Consider the following 19,567-nt stretch of genomic DNA (forward strand, 5'->3'; position numbering starts at 1 on the left):
GGACACAGAAATAGCACATATTTGTTTAACCGTTAAGTTTTTATTCCGCGTTCAAAAGTTGTAGACGAAAATGCATTCATTTTATTGCTACTATTTAATTAACAAGTATTTTTGAAAAAAATAGGCAGAAAACATCATTAAACTGCGAAAAAAGGGAGAATTACTTTCGAGCCTCATAGTCAAGGGAAAAATCCTTCTTAATTAGCTTAAACTCTAAATTTTTCGAATAAATGATGGATAAAGCCATTTATTTGGAAAGAGCAAATAGAAATTTAAACTCTGAAATTAAATTGCGTTAACTTCTTCCCCGCAAAACTTCCATACGAGTGGATAGAGCGATCACAAAGAAACGCAAATGTGGGCCTTTTAAGTCATCTCGCACGATTTTGCCCGAAGTAAATATAGAATTCGGCGAAAAAAGTGTCAAGCAGACTTTTAAGAAGGATACTTAATGATGCTGAGTTGTACAGACAGGTAAGCAAGAAAAATCCAATGATATAAAAAGACACATGAAAGATCACCTAACATTAGCTATAAAACATCTGAATAAAAACATGCAGTTTTGAATGAGAGTCTTTTGGAGTGATGAAATAAAGGTTAACCGCATTGGAACCGATGACAAAACATTTGTCCATCGCCTAAAATGTTAAAAGGACAAGCCAAAGTATTATCTCAAGACGATGAAACTAAGAGGATAGGATTTGATGGTCTGGGGCGCATTTTCCTGGCATGGTAAGGACCCATTGGTTAGGTGGATGGCAGAATTGATAAATTCTTTTGTCTTAATATTACATTAGAATACCGAGGAACCATATTTCTCGCCAGTTAATTAGATATTCATACATGACAATCACCCAAACATGCATCAGAAATAGTACAAGATAGGTTTTCGGACGAAAAAATCGATGTTTGCACCTAGCCATCTCAAATTCACAATCTTAACCCCATAGAAAACTTATAAATTGATGTCAAGGTTAAGCGTGGGAAAAGGAAATTCAAAAATTCAAACGATCTTTGGGCCAGAATCAAAGAAGCGTGGTGCCGTACTCCACAAAGTGGATACCAGACGTTAGTTGAAAGTTTACCAAAGAGGTGCGAAGGAACTTTGAAAAACTGTGGTCTACTAACAAGTTACTAACTTAAGTAGTATTGAATTTATTGGAAATTGTAAGAATTTTTGCTTAGAAATGATTATTTTTATGATTTTCGGAATGTGGGCTATTTCTTTGTCCACAAGAAAAAAGGGTATTCTCTAGATATTATATTTTTAAAAATTGAATTGAAATAAAATAATTTATAATTATAAATTTTATGAATTCCCATAAGCTAATGCATGCCCTGATGTAAAAATTATAATATATAAGTTAAAAGGTCCCAAATAAATGCAATTTTTGTAAGAAAAATCAAAAGTGTGCTTTCTTTGTCCATAGCTGTATATAATCACTCCCAAAAGGAGTGATTTCAAGTTCCAAAATTGAAATTTTGGAGTGAATTCTTCACACCCAAAATTTTGAAGGAGTGACGGAGTGATTACCACTACTTCTACATTTTTCTTATGTCGTTTTCCAAAATTATGGGAGTGAATCACTCCTTTTTCGTGCAATTTTGAAATTTGTTCACGAAGAATTTGACAAGTGGAGTGATTTGACGTTTGCTTTGCATGTGTTTGTAATACGAAATAATGAATAAATTAATAACACAATCTTTTAAATTCACTTTTAGTGATTTTTTACAATACTTTATTGAATTTTTTTTGTTAATAAATATAATTTCCTTCACAAAAAAAAGTTAAAACAACCACCCAACAATTTGACAAGCAGTCCATGAAGTCAAATGTAGAAGTATTGGTAATCACTCCGTCACTCCTTCAAAATTTTGGGAGTGAAGAATTCACTCCAAAAATTCACTCCTTTTTCAATTTTGGAATTTGAAATCACTCCTTTTGGAGTGATTATATAGCTATGAGTGTCACTCCTTGAATTTTGGAAAACGACATTAAGGACTACTTATCATATTCTTGGGCGATTGTTTTAATATTTTTTTGTTAAGAAAATTATATTTATTTATAAAAAAAATCAATAAGGAATTAAAAAAATCAATTAAAGTGAATTTAAAATATTATGTTACTATTTTATTTATTGTACATGCAAAGCAAACGTCAAATGACTCCGCTTGTCAAATTCTTCGTGAACAAATTCCAAAATTACACAAAAAAGGAGTGATTCACTCCCATAATTTTGGAAAACGACATTTCACTCTATTAAGGAGTACTCTAAATTTTTACTCCTTTTTCTGGAGTGAAAGAACATAATAGGTCTGTTTGGGTTCTTTTTGGACAAAAATATGAAACCTTTTAAATTTTAAGGAGCGGGGAAATCCTCTCAGAGAAAGAAAAATTGTAGAAAAGTACCCAAACGCTTTTGGCACAAAATTTTCTGCTACTTTTTTTACAACAACAAAAATGTAAACAACAACACCAATTGATAAAAATAAAGAAACGAAAAATATCAAAACATTTTGTTTTGTTTTACACACATTTTTTTATTAATTTTTTTATAAATCAATTATAAAATAAAGCACTTAACCATTAAAACACAATGAATAAAAATAAAAACACAAAACATAGCCACATCACCATGTTTGTACTTTTTTGTTCATTAAAAAATGTACAAAACACAAATTGAAAAAAAAAAAAAAACAAGAAATGAAAAATATTCAACCCACTTTGTATTGTTTTTAAAACACTTTTTTTATTATTTTTTTCATAAAGTATTTATTTATTTCGAGCATAAAACCACTTAAACGCAATTAATAAAAAAAAAACAAGAAAAAAACCACACCGCCATGTTTTTAGTTTGTTTTGTTTATGTTGAGCGACAAGAAAAAATAAAGAAAAACAGAGAAAGCACTACCTTTGACAGATTTCAGATTTTTGTCCGAAGAAATTTTTTGGGCAGAAATTCTCAAGGGCAAATTTTTTTCTCTCTCGCGGCCATCTTTTTTTCGAAAAAATGCACAATTTCAGAGTACCCCTACCCAAACAGGAATTGGGTTAAGAATGTTGAAAAAAGTAGAAATATTTCTGTTTTAGGCAGTACCCAAACAGACGTAATGAGAGTATTTTTTTTTTTTTGTAATTGTGTGTGTGACAAGGCATATTTCCTTACAAGGATAATTTCCTTGAAAAAAATAGTGATAACAGGCCTAGGGAAAACATTTTATGAATTGAAAAAAAAAAAAATTATATTAATAACATATCGTCGTCTTTCTTTCTCAACCTCGTATCTCCTTTTCAATAGGTTTTCAGTAGGAAGAAAAAACTTATTATTTCGTACTATAATTTTTTTAAGCCAAATGTTTAAATGCCATTTCATTTGAACTTACAACACGCATGATTTTCATGTGTTTCAGTCCTGTATTAAATTACGGTCTCCAGGTAAGAGACGTTTTTTCAGATGCGAGGTTACAGCATTAAGAGTTCCAGTGCAATCGATTTACCGAAAATTTTAGATACGAGGTTGCTGTATTAACACTAATCATTAAAGAACCAAGAACTTTTGTAGTTTTTAACGAATGCACTGAAGATGACAAAAATATATAGGTACAACATATTATATGCCATTAGTAAAATATATACCATGGCTATATTGCACCAACCACTTTGCACTTTGCATTTTGCAACTTTGTAAAATAATACTTTTCACCAAAAATTAAAAGTGCCCCACTTTGCACTTTCCAATTTTTTATAGTTTCTTTGCAAAACAAAAAGTGCGGGCGTTGCAACAACTAAAAATGGAATTTTGCGTAGTTTGAAAATTTGCAAAGTAAAGCAGTAAATAGTTTCAACTTCTTTTCTTTGTTAAAAAAGTTTAAAATCTTCGCTTTTACTTAACCAACGATATCTTTTGAAATTTTGTTGTACTTTACTTTTTCATTTGTTATTTTTTTGGTTAAAGTTACTTAGACTGTTGCATTGCTGCAATTTGGTTAGAGAAAAAAATAACAGAATTTTTAATATCATTATTTTAACTTTAAATTGCAATCATTCTTTGAATGATGCAACATTTTGAATTCTAGAGGAGGTTATGTGGCCATGAAGCAGAGGTGACTTCTTCATTTTACCATAGTTTACTTATGTTTATAATATCCAACTATGGTCTTTTCTTTAGTTACAATTTTTAACTATTAGACAGCTGAACATCGTTCCTAGATTCTATTTGAAATGTCAAATAGCCACGATTTTTAACTATTTCCAACTCTCTTCCATGATATGAGTTTAGTGTGTTGATCTTTGAAATTAGATGTTTGGTTTTTAAGACAATTCAAACATTTTTATTTCTTTTATTAATTATCGGAAAATTAACTTCAAATGCAGTTTTTGAAATTTCATGATGGGAGAAAATTTATTTTGAATAAAAACATGATTTTCGGTTAAAGTAATGAAATTGGCATTATTATAAAAAAAAATAGTCGTTTAACAGTTTAACATTATCTAACAACAAATCATTCCTAAATGATTTGTAAAAAGAACACAACAAATTCTAACAATGTCACTTCAACTTGTTTTCATATACTAACCATAGTTAAATATTTCCAATAGTTAATTATTCCTAATTTCAAAATGTATTCTTAACTTTACATCACTCACGTAACTATTACTATACCTACTCTTCATCTTCAAAAAGTCGTTCAAAGCGAATCATTTTAAATTTTCATATTTAAAATCAACTTTACACGAGAAATGGCCATCCGCAAATGAAATTTTGTCTTTGCATATAATTGCAAAACTTTGCAGAATTTGAAATGGAACGTGCAAAGTTTTTTTTTGTTTGGTGGAACGAAATCAAAGAATTCTTGCCAAATTGGCAAAACTTTGCGCTTTTCAGAATTTTGAGGTTTGCAAATTTAAGGTTGGTGCAACAAAATTTGCAAAGAAGGAATTTTTGTTTTACTTTTCAAAAAACTCTTTGCAAATTGGAGTTTGGTGCAACAGAAGTTACAAAATTAAAGTGCAAAGTTGCATAATGCAAAGTGGTTGATGCAATAGGCCTTAAAAATATCACTATTTACGCATTTTATCAGTATAAAATTTAATTAATAAAAAGTACAAATAGCCCATATTATACCTTTAAAATACGAGCGAAAATTACATTGGCTTCAAAAAAACACTTTTATCAACGCGATTTTGATGACAACACGACTAACGAAAATCAACCAAACTTGTACAAACCGCTTTAATTACGGTTAATTTGAAAATTACCCATAAGAATTTCAAGAAAAGTTTCGTCTTCATTATAATCTGCATTTGAAAACAAAACAACAGTAATATCATTGGTCGCTCCTGTAATGTATGAAATGCAACAACCTCGTATCTTCGAGTTTGGGTAACGAGGTATTGTTGAAAACCTCGTAACTTCGAGTTACGAGGTTCTTGCAGTAAACAAGTACAAAGGAAGTAAGATGAAAGGAATTTGCATGGTCATTTCTGGATAACTTGAGCTAGCTATTTAGATATGGGTTTGTTACACTTATGAGACGGAAAGAAACGATACCAAATCCGAAAAAAACGAAAAATCAAAATTTTGCAGATACGAGGTTGAGAAAGATAAGCGACGATATGAAGCATAATAATATCGTTGATAATTCTGCTTCTACACGCAGACGCAAGGCGCAGAAATCATCTTCAAATCTCCTTTTGATTTTCGTTTCGATGCGTCACGCGCTTCTACACGTATTATTTTTTTGAAGACGCAAATTTGACAGTTATTTTCTTTGGTTTTATTTGGTTCTTGTTTTCGTATGACAACTTCTACAGAAAGACGTAGACGCACGAGATGCACATAACAACAAGGGAGAGAGAATGATCGATTTCTCCTTTGCTCTTATGTGCGTCTACGTCTTCGTGTACAAGCAGAATATGTATTTTAATTCCAAAAAATAAAACACCAAAATATACAAAAACAACAACTCCAGTGGGGTCTACATATGTGCAACGAAAACTTTTGAATAAATTAAAAACGTTACTATACACGCAAATAATACACGACCGACGAAAAGATTCCGCAACCGATGAAATAAAATAAAGGAGAACAGCAAAAAAAAAAGAACAAGATCAAAGGGAAACATCAAAAAGAGTCACAAAATTTTTTACCGGAGACTCACGGTAGAAAATCTTCCTTTTCTTTTTTTCGAACTTTATTTCTCCCTTGCTCTTATGTGCGTCTCGCGCTTAACGTCAAGCAGACTTAGTTTTACTTTTGGTATATTTTTCACTATGCTTCTGATCGGTTTTTTTCAGCCTATTTGACACACACCCTTAGTTCGATTTTATAAATTGTAAAATAAAAATATCCCATCAACGCAGAAAAAAATGGGATTTTTTTGTTATATGGCACAGGATTTTTTTTAATGATGAAGAACACTGGCTGAACATTTTTTTTATTCGGTTTTCAATTTCATTTTGGAAAAAGTGAAGAATTAACGAAAAATGGAAGGAATATATCTGGCGAAATATAATACAGTAGAAAATATATTCATAATGGTTGTTTTTGTTAATAACAAAAGAGTTTAAAAGAAAACCTTTTCACATTTTTCAATTTTCAAACAAAATTTTAAAATGTCAAACTTCAAATTCATAAGTGTGTGGGAAAGTCCGTGTGCAAATCGGTGTAAATCTGACTAAAAATGTGGAGTAAATCCGGGGTACTCCGTAGTACTAAAATTAATCCGGAGTAATTTTTTTTTACACTTTTGTGGCGTCAAAGAACACAAAACCTTCAAAAGTGCAAAAATAAGTACTAAAAGGGTACTCTCATTGGAGTGAAAGAAAACCACATAAGGAAGCAAAAAAGAATGCAAGAAAAAAGCTTACTTCGAGTATTTTTAATGTAGGTAGTCAAAATAGTATTTTTATTAATGGGCACGTTCAAAGAGTTAACATAAAGCTATCGGATAGCTTTTTGTTGTTGTAAACAATGTTAAAAATTAGCAAGGAAACGAACCATTTTCTGTCAAAAAATAATCTGAAGGTATCCCAGAATTTCTGGTATACCTCAGGCATGGTATAAAAAGACAAGGTATGATCATTAGAGCCGCCATCTTACAAAATGGGGTAATAAGGTTTTGACATTTGGCATTTGGCAAAGTCAAAAGCAACAACAATTTTAAAGACAAATTTGTTTACAACAACAATTTCAATGGGCTGGGCTGTCAAAACCTTAAGTAGCCATAAGTTTTGACAGTTCTCGATACTGAGTTTTTTCTAATGATCATACCTTCTCTTCTTATACCATGTACCTCAGGTATCCGAGTGATCAGCTGATATACATTTGGCTTTTTTTTTTTTGATTGCTTTTCGGGCTATTATTCAGCTTCAAAATAAACAAAAATTGCAAGAAATAAAGTCAAAGCGATTGTGCAAGTACTTTTCAACAATAAAAAAAATGTAATTTGCTCAAAAGAAAAAATTTCCTCTTCTCAATATTTACATATTTTTTTAGTAGCTGCTTGGGTAAGCTATCTGGATACCTCTTTGTTCAAAAAGATATTCCAGATACGGGTATCCCAGATAGCCTATCCGATAGGTGTTTGAACGTGCCCAATGATTCATTTACAAAACATACTAGATCTCTATCTATGGCAGCAAAAAAAAAAATTAAAAACGATAATAAATTCAAGTATTTATGGTTCCGTAAGTCTCATAATTTGATGAGGAAAGTTGAAAGTATGCTTTCAACTTTCCTCATCAAATTATGAGACTATAGTAACTATAGTGACTAGTGAGGTTGTTGTCGTAAAATCATTTGGTGATGTTCCTACTGTCGGAAGGCAGTAGTATGATTGGCAATCTTGATTTTATGCATGATAACCTCACTACTAGAACCATTAGATCAAAGATCATATAACTAGTAAAGATGTCGCACGTAGAACAAACTTCTGTGTTTGAAATTTTCTACCATCAGATTTTACCCATAGGTCCAAAACATGTATCCAAGAATTAAATTGTTGAGAAACATTTTAAAATTTTTCGATGACTGCGTAGAAAAGAGAGGGTTGATTTTTATAGATGAATTTATTTAATGGGAGGAAGCGAGATAGTAGTTAAATGTTGATACGAATAAGGAAAAGAAAAAAAAATACATTTGTCTGCGAGAATGTACCTATGAAATAATTTTTTTTTGTTAAATTATTCAGGAAACTGATATTAACACATGATTCAAAAGAATAATTTTAGATATATATATGACAAGAGTGTATGAGCAAAATTGTGTGAAAATGAATTTCAACCCTCAAATTGTCAATAGGTCCAAATCATTATAATGCAGAAATCCTTCGCAACATTAAAAAAAAGTTCTTATCATGAGTGGGAAAGAGAGAGTTATTTTTAATAGATTTCGTCGCCCGAGAGTTGTTTTGTCGTAAACGCCAAAATGCACTTTTTTAAACTGGATATGTAGTAATAGGTTTTAGAACGTTTTCTTTTCATTTCTGTTATCAGATTTGTCCTATCGTTTACCGTTACTGAGATAATTAGTGTTCATTTTGTCGTATATCCACAAAATAAGCATCGGATTAGCGTTGGTTTGTCGTAAGCGCCAACTTTTGGCGTTTACGACAAAAATTCTATGTATTTTTCAGCTTTTTTTTCTTCAGTATTGGTTTGTCGTACGTCGTACAAAACAGATACGGTAGAAAATTTCGAACTTGTTTTGTCTTACATGTATGTAGGTATATGACCCAAATAGAATATAAACAAATATAATAAATCACAACAAAAACATTACTGTTTTTAAAAAGAGCCAAGCTCTCCTATGTTGAAATTATGCTGGCACAAAAAGTAGGGGAAAGTGGCCTAAAATGGCACCCCAAGGTAAAATGGCCCCCTTGCTAGAAATCGTAGAATCGAAAATAATTAGAAAGTTTTATGAACGCGATTCTTTAGTTAATCTGGCAAAACCAACATATACGAAATTTCAGGAACTTCAAGCCATTATTTAAAATTTGACAGGTCAAACTGTCTCTATCCACATCAAAAAGTACACTCGTTAAAATTTTGTGAAATTTTTTTTGCAAAAAAAAAGTATAAAAACACTGTATTTTGGAAAAAGAAGTTAATGTGTACACGCATGAAGTATTTCTTATTAATTTACTGAAATAAGTTGGTTTAAAACGATTTTAAATTTTTTGGTGTAAAAATTAAATTGAAAAAACTCAAAATGGGCAAAATGGCCTACTTAGTGCTCGGGTAAAATGGCATACCTATTTCACATGTCATTTTATTTTTTTTTCACATTTTCATTTTTTTAAAGTGAAAATAGTTGCTATTTATGAACGATGTACAGAGAGGAATTCCTGGAATGAGGAAAGCCCTTGATTCCGTCAAAAACCTGGAAAAAAGCATCCAAAACACTCAAAGTTGCAAAAACTACAAAAACGAGACGAGCAACCAACATGAACTGGGTTTTGAATGACTCGATGAAAGATCTGGGGGGATTAAGCACCACTTGTTCCAAAAAAATGGAAAAGAAGCCCTTTGACTCAATTTTGCATTTAAAATCACGTATTTTTGGACAGTGTGCCATTTTACCCGGGTAAATTTGATCAGTGAAATTTGTAGACGTCTTGAAAATTAAAAAAATTAAATACTTTTTGGAACTTTTTCAACTCGCAAATGAAAAAAATGTGAGAGTAATATATTAAACTTTGAAAAGTATATAGCACTTAAGTTTGAATGCTACTGTTTTTCGAGATATAGGACATTTTCCTTAGGGGGGCCATTTTAGGCCACCTTCCCCTACTGAGATGTAAAAGTGTACCAAGTTCTAAAGTTTGGGTTCAAATTCGTATCAATAAAATTTTGATTCTTCTCTTGACAATTTTTCTTAATTATCGATTTTTAAAGTTATTTCAAAAATTGCCAAGTAAACAATCAAAATTTTATTGATACGAATTTGAACCCAAACTTTAGAACTTGGTACACTTTTACATCTCAGTACTTTTTGTGCCAGCATAATTTCAACATAGGAGAGCTTGGCTCTTTTTTTAACAGTAATGTTTTTGTTGTGATTTCACTACTTTTTGCAAGGTATGGCTGTAGAATATAAAATCTCTATATTTGATGAAAATTCAGTGAAAATGGGTGGTTGCCACGCCCCCTGCCTGAAATTCTCAAACTTTAAATTTTTTCCTTTGTGTAAACTACCAGCGCCACCATTCTACCAAATTTCAAGATTCTACGACAATTAGAAGTGCTCTATAATAATTTATGAAAACTCAGTGGAAATGGGCGGTTGCCACGCCCCCTGGCTGAAATTCTCAAGTTTTAATTTTTTTCCTTTGTATAAACTACTAGCTCTACTATTCTACCAAATTTCAAGATTCTACGACAATCAGAAGTGCTCTATAATAATTTATGAAAATTCAGCGGAAATGGGCGGTTGCCACGCCCCCTGGCTGAAATTCTCAAGTTTTAAATTTTTTCCTTTGTATTAACTACCAGCTCTACTATTCTACCAAATTTCAAGATTCTACGATAATCAGAAGTGCTCTATAATATATGATGAAAATTCAGCGGAAATGGGCGGATGCCACGCCCCCTGAATTGAAAATCTCAAATTTTCGATTTTTTCCTTTGTATACACCACAAGTCCTATCACCGTGTAAAATTTCAAGTTTCTACGATATCGGGAAGTTCTCCATAATTTTGATGATCTGTCAGTGAGTCAGTGAGTCAGTGAGTCAATGAGTCAGTTACGGTTTTTGCGATTTTTGAAGCCCTATATCTCAGAAACTACTCATCGTAGGAGGCTGAAATTTTGTGAGGAGTTTGGTTTTTACGAGCTCAACAAATGTAGTGAGTTTGAAATTTCTAGCATCTTTGGTGTGGAAGTTAGAGGGGGGTCGAAAATGGCCTGAGTTGTTTCCTGTAAATAAGGGTGTAGTGCCAAAGTTGCTAGAGAACTTGGCTGGGCACTACCGTGCCCCTTGATATAATATTTATTGAAAATAAGGACTTCATGTGCTATAAGGACAACGAATTTAAAAACTAAGGGCTGCATTAAGCTTTGCGCTACTTAAGGTTTCGCACTGTTCCTAGTGGTGCAAGGAAGAAAAAAGTGCATCTGAGAGACATCTCAAATGTTGTATATTTTGTCTTTGATCGAACCAAAGATTATAGAATACAAAGATGTCGCATCCCATAGAAGTTATCGAAACCAAAAATTTGAAGTGTCTTATGTGATCAACATGTTGCTAGCTGCAAAATGTTGCGAGAGCGAGGGAATTCCTTAAAAAAATGGAATCTCTTTCGTTTTCTTTCTTCTGTTTTTTTTTTTTGATTTTGTTTTGCTTCTTACGGCAACGGTGCCGATGACGATCACTGTGGTGGAGTTTTTTTTTCTTACTTTTTGCCAGTTCGTCTACCCAGATCTTCACTCTTGTGAAAGGATTTTTTGCATTCCCGTTTTTTTTTTTCTTTTCAGATTATTTTTTTTGTTAATATGAAGACTTTAAGAATTTAATATTTTGTAGAATATTTTTTAGCCGAGGGTGGTTTCTGTTTTTTATTTTTTTGTTCTCTTTTTATAGGATGGCAACGCACAGGTGCATTGGTTTCAGGTGTGTCTGTGTATGTATCTTTTTTTCGTTTGCCACGGCAATCGTCCTTGAAATAGTTGTTTTTTTTTTTGTGGTGGAGGATAATTATATAAATTTTTGTTCTTGTTTAATTGCGTCTGGCAAAATCTTTTCTTTTGTAAGGATTTTCTTCATTCGTTTTTTTTTTCCTTTTTTAGATATTTGTATATTTTTTCGTGTTGAAGATTTTGTAGAATATTTTTTAGCCGAGGGTAGGTTTTGTTTTTATTTTGAGCTCTTTTAGTGCTAATGCACAGATGCTTGTGATTTTTTTAGTGATTTTCGATAAGCTGTATTTCAGTAAAAAATTATCGTATTATGACAAAACAAAAACATGTGAAAGCTATATTCTTCTTGTTTTAGGATTTTATTACCAAATATTTTATTTCAAAAGGTAAAATTGCTAAATCATTGGAACTGTTTAAAAAAACTAAATTTTCCAATTTTTTTGTTTTTATTTTTTTTATTGATAAATACAGTAGCGAGCAAAAAAAATGCAAAAGAAAGAGGTTTGAAGAGTTTTGAAAAAGAACTAAGTTACCAAATTTGGCATATTGAAACTGTTTTATTTTCGCTAAATAGAGTGATTTTGTGGAATATTTTACTCCAAAACCGTTATTTGGTCAAAAATCTACCTAAATACGCGTTTTTAGACGAGCAAAAATATGCAAATATTTTTATTGTTTGCATTTTTTTTGCTCGCTACTGTACGTAAAATAAAAAAAATACGCATTAAAAAAAATTGTTACACTCATGAAACTTGACAAAAAGTTTGCTTTAGGGATAAGGACAAAAATAAGTCTATAGTAGAAAGTTGGGTGGAAGGGTGTTTTTGCGCGGACAAAATGTAGGGGGTGAAGGTCAAAAATATACTGAAAAAAATTGTTTGTCGAATGTCATCATATGACTCATGTTTTTAAGGTATTTTTTGATGCTGAATCTAATGACATAAGAATAAAGTCAATAAGATTGCTCTAAGAAAAATTATTGCCGCTTAAAAACAAAGGTGCTTGTTTTTAGACTTCAACAGGTAAAAAATATAACCGAAACCCATTTGAAAAACATTCTACACAGATAAAATTCGGGATGAAGATTTAACATTAGACAGGGACAAATGATTCGTACAGATTTTTTTACTTGCGATATAGGTACGAAGGGCAAGTTTAGGATTCGGAAAAAAAATGGAACTCGAAATAACAATTTTACATGACATAACGATGATGGATAATGCCAAAAAAATGGGTCCGGCAATTCTGTCTGTCTGTATATACATACCTCGAGCTACAGCCTAAACGAGTGAAGTGATTTTCTTCAAACTTGGTAGTTAGTATTTTTTGGTGATTTCCTAGATGGGAAATTGAAATTTGTTTTATGACCAAAACTAACGGTACCTGTCATATAACGGAAATAGAAAAATTAATTTTTTTCAAAAACGGCTCTAACGATTTTGATTAAAATTTGTGTGTGTAGCAATACACATAAAAGCCAATTTTTGAAAGAAAAAAAAAACATTTTTTGTACCGTTATTAACGGTGCCTGCCATAGAACGTTTTTTGTTGGTTTCTGAATATCTCGTCAAAATATTACAAAAAATAAAAATAAATTCAATTTGAATATTACAGAAACAATAATAAACAAATACACTACTAACACAAAACAAAAATAAAACAAATAGGTACACCAAATAAAAAAAATAATGTAGTTGTGGTTACTTAGTAACCAAAAGTCCTTTTCAGGAATTTTTCGGCCATCGAATACACAATCCTAAAATAAATTATCTGGTTGTACTTAATTTTGCCTTAGTATAATTTGTAACTAAATCCAAAATGTTAAATTTTTTGGTCTTCTTCAGAGTTGGAATCTCAAGACAAAGAAGGAACTGAGATCATTTTTAATTTTCTTACATCCAATGAATTCTTTTCGAAAGTGACTTTCACAAAAAATAGTTTTTTTTCTGTCCCTCCCTGCACTTTACAAAGTTACCTCCAGATTTTCTCCTGAATAGTGTCTTCAGGAGACAATCCAAACATTTTATTTCTTTTGGAATTTTTCAGATATATTCTGCAGTACTCCAAACATCATCTTCTTCCATTTTTCCTTTGAAGTTTTATAATTTTTTAATTCCATCCACTGCTTAAATTTAACGATGCTGACTGCACACAGTCCTAAGTCGGCCCTTTAGTTTTTTAAACGTCTGTCTTCAAATCTATCTTTATGTCCGTCTGTGTGTTTGTCAGTTTCTCTATTGTGTCCGTTTGTCCATCTGTCTGTCCGTTTGGCTGTCTGTCTGTCTGACTGTCTGTATGATCACCGTCCGTATATCTGTGTATCCACTCCTCCGTATGTTCGTTCGTCTGTACATCTGTCTGTCTGTCCGTTTGGCTGTCTGTCTATCCGTCTGTCTATGTGTCTTTTCGTTTCGCTGTGTGTCTGTCCATATGTCTGTCTTTCTGTCTGGCCTTCGGTCCCTTTGTGCATCTTTCTGTCTGTCCTTCTGTCTATCTGTTCGTATTTCTGTCTGAGAGTCTATTTCTTAGACTGTTTGGCCGTCTGTTTCAACAAATGTAGTGCTTGACCTTAAACTTGGAGGTTTTTTGTCTAAAATTACCTTTAAAAAATCGATTTTTTAAAAAATGTTTTGATACATTGCACTTAAACATCTGAAGTTACCCAAAAAAGTTATTAAATTGTTTTTTGCTTATTTGCCGGTTCTTCTGCTCTGATTGATCGTTTATTTCTGAAGATATAGCCCGAATACTAAGTATGCTGGGAAAAATAACGACAAAAAACTTTGAAAAATTATATTTTGAAAAACTATCCATAAACATTTTTTTAAATTAGATTTTCAAGTTTTCTTGGCTAAAATCTATACAAAAAGTACAAGGGTATTTGGTGTCAAATTTTTTGTATTATTTTGTAGTGTAATCATTCCATCTTTCGAAATAAATATAAATCATGCTTTTAGAAGGCATGAACAATAATCATTTTTATCAAAAAACAAAAGCGACTTCCATGGCTAAAACTGGGTTTTATGGTTTTTATAATACTTCCTATGACCAGAACTGAACGACCACATGGCAGCCACCAGCTTTCCAATACAAAAAGAATTATCAAAATTGGTTCACTCAGTCCAAAGTTATGAGGTAACAAAAAAAAAAAAAAAAAAATACAGTCGAATTGAATACCTCCTCCTTTTTGGAAGTCGGTAAAAAGATATTACTTGGTGGTGTTAAACTCCATATTTTTACCTTAACCTCTGAATTCTGGCAATGAAAACAACTAACAATTTGTTTAAAAATCCATTATGCTATTATATATCTTATCAGTAAATTTCAATTTTCTGTCATATCAAATTAAAAATTGAAAAATACAAAACGGTTGAAACGCTCAGAAAACTTTTCTTTATAATTTTGTCATATTCTTTTATGAAAATTTTACAAAAAAAAAATGTAACATCCCAAAGTGTACTATTTTTTCTCAAGAATCAAACTATACTTAAGTCTGTTCGTTAAAAAAAAAAGTATAAAAATGATTATTAATTTATTATTACTACAAATTTTATACCATCTGAAAGGTCATTATTTCAGCTAAGAATATTAATATAAACAAAAAGAGCTGGAATCTTTTAATGCTATCAGTTTTTATTAAAAAAAAAAACATCACCCTCTTGTTATTTTTTTTTTGATATGGCAACCTATACTAAAAAAATTACACTGGTTTACAAGGGTTTTGTTGCCGAAACAAAAATATACTTTTCTGAAGGTTTTTGGTGTGCTGAACTCGAATACGAGGTCAGAAACAACTAATCAGCTCCCGTTTTTGAGATATTACCGTTAGAAAATGCAAAAATACGTTTTTTTGAATTCTTCTGACCTTCTTCTTTTGTATAAAGAAAATTGTTTGAGCATATTTAGTAACGGTTTCTATAAGAACTGTTTTCCATCTTTCGACACCTGTTTAAATTTTTTCAATATCTTTTATATTGCCCGAGATATCATAAGCTGAAGTAAGTGGGTTTGGCTTCATATATCACAAAGAAGATAATGACGTTATAAAATTTATAAAAATACCAAACAACTTAGGATATCTCGGGCAGTAAAAAAGATATCGGAAAGATTTAAACAGATTTAAAAAGGTGGTAAATAGTACTTATGAAAACCGTTACTAAATATGCTCAAAAAATTTTCCTTATATAAAAGAATAAGGTCCGAAATACTGCATTTTCTAACGGTAATATTTCAAAAACGGGAGCTGATTAATTTTTTTTGACTTCAGATTCGAGTTCAGCACACCGAAAACCTTCAGAAAAGTATATTTGTGTTTCGGCAACAAAAAAAAAGTTTAATTTTGTTAACCAGTGTTATTATTTGAGCTTTAATTAAATAAAATAAGTTACAACTTTTTAAAGCCAACAATTTTTAAAGACGCACAATGCGATACAAAAAATGATATAAGTGATAAATATTGATTCAAAGATTTATACATACATATTGTTGAATCGTACAATATAACTTTTCATTTTTTTTTTAATTGAAGATTTAATTTTTTTTTAACCTATAAAGTTTCTAGCGCAAATAGAACCAGAGTTATTTATTTTAAGAGTTATCACCAAATTGTAAAATTTTCAAAAAGCAAATAAAAATTAAAAAAAAAGATTTTATATTTCCTATATCCTTTTTTTTTATAATAAATAATTATAATTTCCCTGCCCTCACCATCCACGCAAAATAAATCATTCAATACCTTACCTCATAAACAAAAAATACCAAGACTGGAAAATTTCGTACGTCTTTCCCCCCAAAACCCTTTTGTGGACAGTGCTGTCTGTGAATATATGTGAAAGCCACCACGTTGATAAATGACGTTAACACGCACACATTTATAGATTCACGACATTCACCACACATCGGACACGAACACAACGATAGGTTCACGACATTCACCACACCGCGCAGCTTGTAGGCAAACGTCAGTTGACCGCCGAGTTTCCAGTCTTGGTATTTTTTGTTTATGCCTTACCTTCCCTCATCAGCCACACTAAATAACTCCTTCAATACTTTACCTGCCCTACCAAAGAAAAAAAACTTGAAGCAAACTCACAACAAACCATGAAAATAAATTTCAACCAAAAATAAAATCAACACTCAATTCCATGGACATTATTTTGCCGTCGCAAACGATACAAAAAAACATCCACATAATAATATGTCATTGACCTACTATATATGGACTGCTAGTCGTTTGACTTTTCCATACAAAAATTGAAAAAAAAATGATTCCACATCTTTCTAGCTCTACTAGCTATACAACCTTAGACGGCGAAAAGAGGAAACTTTTAGTGAATGACATCTGTCGTTAAAAGGTAGTGCTTTCTCTGTTTTTCTATATTTGTTCCTTTCGCACTTCTTCAAAAATGTTGCACTTATTCTCCGCTTTTTTTTGGGGCGCTAGTATCGCGAAGAAACAAGTGGAACCAACCTGAATATGCTTCTAGCAGTCCATATATATTAAGTCAATGTAATATGTGTGCACTATCATACAAAAAGAGAAAACCAAAATAAAAACAGAAAACCACCCTCGGCTTAAAAAAATTCTTAGCTACATAAAAAAGGTAAGAAAATATCAAAAAAATATATATAAAATACAGAATATCCTTCAATAGTAGAAAATAAAAAAGAAAAAAAATACCATCACCCTTGTCGCAACGATAGTGCGCTTCAAAACACAACACACAAGGACACGAGAACAAAAAAGAAAAAGAGAGAAGGCCACAGTAATTTTTTTTAAGAGATTCCAATTTTTTTAAGGAATTCCCTCGCTCTCGCAACATTTTCCTACTAGCAACATGTTGTGGTACGCCATATCACGTACCACCCGAAAAATTTGGGGATCCGATAATTTGTATGGGATGCGACATCTTTGTATTCTATAATCTTTGATCGAACACAAGATCAAGAAGTCGACCGTCGCACGGTTGTCCAAAATGACTTATCTCGTTGCAAAAATCATAACTTTTGAACGGATTGAGTTAGCGGTACAATTTTTTTTTTTATTTGAAGGACATTTCTAGGGCTGTTATACCAATGAATTTCAATAAAATTATTTCACAGGGTGTTTCGGAATCATCGGCCAAAAACAGATTTTCTTTAAAAAAAAAGTTTAAATTAAAATTGGTATGCCATTTTGTAGAAATCACTAATCCACATTTAAAAACAAAATTTCAAAAAAATACAACGTCACGTTTTCGAAAATTTTATTTTTCAAAAAAAAATTTCAAAATTTTTTTAAAAATCCAAAAATTATTTTTTTTGAAATTTTATTTTTGGCTTATATTTGAGTTATATAAGTGCTTCTTCACAAAAAGTTTCGTTGAAATCGAATAAGCCGTTTTGGAGAATATCGGATTTGAAAAAAAAACGGTTTTATGGCAGGTACCGTAAAAAATCCATTCGGTTCCATTCATTAAGCCGAATAGGGTATGTGTACCAATCAATTGTTGATTCAAAATAAAAATATTTAGCTGCGCATGCTTGCGCACTGCCGAGATTTTGTACTTTGAAAAAAAATGAAGGCAGAAGGAACAGATTTTCTTTAAAAAAAATGTTTAAATTAAAATTGGTATGCCATTTTGTAGAAATCACTAATCCACATCTAAAAACAAAATTTCAAAAAAATACAATGTCCCGTTTTCGAAAATTTTATTTTTCAAAAAAAAATTTCAAAATTTTTTTAAAAATCCAAAAATTATTTTTTTTTGAAATTTTATTTTTGGCTTATATTTGAGTTATATAAGTGCTTCTTCAAAAAAAGTTTCGTTGAAATCGAATAAGCCGTTTCGGAGAATATCGGATTTAAAAAAAACCGTTCTATGGCAGGTACCGTTAATAATGATTTTCCAAAAAAATTTTTTTCATTAGAAGATAGACCTTGTTTTCAAACTTACATTTGAATTTTTTAAACAAAATCGTTGGAGCCGTTTTTGAGCAATTACAGCTTTACTGAAATTGGTGTATGACAAGTACCGTTATTTTTGGCCCAAAAAAATTAATTCCAAAAACACCTCTGGAGGGTCTCCAAAAAATGCTACATACCAAATTTGAAGTCAATCGGTCCATCCGTTTAGGATGTAGATCCTTATACAGACAGAAAGACAGACGGACTTCCGGGACCAACTTTTTTGGCATTCTCTATAATCGTAATATCATGGAAAAGTGTAATCTGAACTTTTTTTAGATGTGAATTAGTGATTTCTACAAAATGGCATACCAATTTTAATTTAAATATTTTTTTTTTAAGAAAATCGGTTTTCGGCCGATGATTCCTAAACACCCTGTAAAACAATTTTCTTGAAATTCATTGGTGTAACAGCCCTGGAAATTTCCTTCAAATTAAAAAAAAAACTGTACCGCTACCTCAATCCGTTCAAAAGTTATGATTTTTGCAACGAGATAAGTCATTTTGGACAACAGTGCGTCGGTCGCGGGCGCCCCCAAAACCATTTTGTGTTCAGTGTTGTCTGTGAATATATGTGATTGCCACCACGTTGGTAAATGAAGTTAACACGCACACATTTATAGATTCACGACATTCACCACACATCCAACACGAACACAACGATAGATTGACGACATTCACCACACCTCGCAGCTTGTAGGCAAACGCATAAACAAAAAATACCAAGACTGGAAAATTTCGTACGTCTTTCCCCCCAAAACCCTTTTGTGTACAGTGCTGTCTGTGAATATATGTGAAAGCCACCACGTTGGTAAATGACGTTAACACGCACACATTTATAGATTCACGACATTCACCACACATTTGACACGAACACAACGATAGGTTCACGACATTCACCACACCGCGCAGCTTGTAGGCAAACGTCAGTTGACCGCCGAGTTTCCAGTCTTGGTATTTTTTGTTTATGGTCACAACT

General features: G+C 31.6%; 1 protein-coding gene across 2 annotated transcripts in view; it reads left to right on the top strand.

The window, feature by feature from the left end:
* Window positions 1-19,567, top strand: part of LOC129920727 (uncharacterized) — a 61,359-nt gene that overhangs the window by 38,942 nt on the left and 2,850 nt on the right. The gene's annotated exons all lie outside the window — the stretch shown is intronic.

The sequence above is a fragment of the Episyrphus balteatus genome, chromosome X (genome assembly GCF_945859705.1).
Source record: "Episyrphus balteatus chromosome X, idEpiBalt1.1, whole genome shotgun sequence".
In the NCBI taxonomy this organism is placed as follows: domain Eukaryota; kingdom Metazoa; phylum Arthropoda; class Insecta; order Diptera; family Syrphidae; genus Episyrphus; species Episyrphus balteatus.